Source organism: Solanum dulcamara, chromosome 2, assembly GCF_947179165.1.
Source record: "Solanum dulcamara chromosome 2, daSolDulc1.2, whole genome shotgun sequence".
NCBI lineage: Eukaryota > Viridiplantae > Streptophyta > Magnoliopsida > Solanales > Solanaceae > Solanum > Solanum dulcamara.
In genome coordinates this window covers 7,320,605-7,322,804 of record NC_077238.1, presented here as the reverse complement: position 1 = coordinate 7,322,804, position 2,200 = coordinate 7,320,605, and the positions used below count along the sequence as shown (strand labels likewise).

General features: G+C 37.2%; 1 pseudogene; it reads left to right on the top strand.

Annotated features, from left to right (window-relative positions):
* The first annotated feature begins 238 nt into the window (after positions 1 to 238).
* On the top strand, positions 239 to 1,461 carry LOC129874992 (uncharacterized; annotated as a pseudogene).
* The last annotated feature ends 739 nt before the right edge of the window (positions 1,462 to 2,200 follow it).

Genomic DNA, 2,200 nt, shown 5'->3' with positions numbered 1-2,200 from the left:
GATGATAATATGTTGTCCAAAATACAAGCAGTCCCAACCAAATCCATTAAGGAGAAGGAGTTATACTTTGATTGCAACACAGTTTTTAAGAAGTCTTGAATTATAAATTTATTAAAAGTGCACGTGATGACATAAATAAAAATCCTAATTTGTATAGAAGTAGATATTTGAAGTATAAAGGGATTGGGAAGTATCGCCTAAATTCTTTGCCTATTTATATCAACTCATATCACACCTAATTTATTCATACAATTAGTTTAAAGGATTTTGAAGTACTGTCTCAAATTCGATCTCAGCTAATTATTCATTCTTTCTTCTGAAACATGTCGTCGTTTTCCAGAAGTGGCACATTATTATGTGTGGTTTTGTTGTTGGGTACTTGCATAGGCATTGTTATTGCAAGAGAACCCAAAACAGAAAACAACAAGGAGTCGTTTAGATCTTCTTCAATTCAATTATGGCCCCGATGGAGGTGGCATCATCATCACGCACCTTCACTCGGATGGTGGTGGCGTACTCACCCAAAAAACCCATCACCAACAACTCACATGGACATGGCTCCATCTCCATTTGATAATGCGGCTTCACCAACTCATGCAACTCCATCTCCATCTCCTGTTGATAATGCGGCTTCACCAACTCATGCGGCTCCATCCCCAGTTGATGATGAGGTTTCGCCACAGCACACGGCCCCGGCCCCGATGACTTCTTGCATCAACGTGGATGGTTGTAAATCAGATTTGATCACTTCTGTTTTCAAACATAAAATTTCATTATCCACACAATGCTGCAAAGTCCTTTCAACAATTTCAGATGATTGTTTTTACAGAGAGTTTTCACATTCCAAGAGGGTACCATTTTTCCTTGGCAAAGTGAGAAACTATTGCAGTCATGCAGTTCATAATGCGGCTTCACCAACTCATGTGGCTCCATCTCCCGTTGATAATGTGGCTTCACCAACTCATGCGGCTTCATCTCCAGTTAATAATGTGGCTTCACCATCTCATGCGGCTCCATCCCCATCCCGATTTGATGATGTGGTTTCACCACCGCACAAGGCTCCCTCTTGGGCCCCGGCCCCGGCTCCAACCACTTCTTGCATCAAGGTGGACGGTTGTGCATTAAGTTTGATCACTTCCGTTTTCAAGCGTAAAATTTCATTATCCACACAATGTTGCCAAGTACTTTTAACAATTTCAGATGATTGCTTTTACAGAGAGTTCACGTACTCCAAGAGGGCACCATTTTTCCTAGGCAAAGTGAGGAACTATTGCATTCATCAACAAGGTTGAAGCATGATCAAATCTAAGCAAGAGATCAATAGGATAATGCAACTTTTTTCGTCTTTCTTGTTTTGTTTTCCTGGTTATTTAGCTTTCTTTATATATAATTACTCTCCTTAATAGGTTGTTAAAAGGGCGGGAGTTAAATACTTTCAATTAGATTCTTTAATTAGTTCAATTGGATCTTCATCTCTATTTTACAGTTTAATTACTACTCTCTCTGTGCACATCTATTTTACCATATTTGACTTGGCATACTCCTTACAAGTCGTTTACTATATCACTTCTAGACTATTGATAATGTTAGCATGGAACACAACCTTTTACTTATTAGCGATATGGTAAACATATCAATCAACAATGTCTTGGTCCAAATATAGTTGAGGACGGTTATATGAATCTTCTACAACTATTCCTTTCTATTTGTCCCCAACATCCCAACAAATTAATTAATAAGACGACTTACCATGACATGTTTACACTACTTACAAAAATCGTACAACCTAGAACAAGACGTTTGTCGGCTCGATTGTTTTAAAAAAAAAAAAAAAACTGAATATCGAATTTCTGAAACTTCTGATTTGATACATAACTTTCTGAATAGTTTATAGGATTATGAGCATTAAATTTCTTGATTTACTGCAATATTATATTTGATTATTAGGACAAGCATTACATCAATGGCAGCATAGGCTATATTGATTACATTAACAGGGACACATTGAATCGATCTTCAATAAATTTTTGGCACAAGTGTGGAATGTCTAGAACAAGATGGACATTGATTTCTGCAGATTTTGAAAATTCATCTGGTAACAACAATTTTAGTGACTTGGAGGCTGATTTATGTGATGATGAGTTAGTTAAGAGAAAAATGACAGTTGTAGAGCATTTATGGGTGAAAGAGAGCTTCTTAG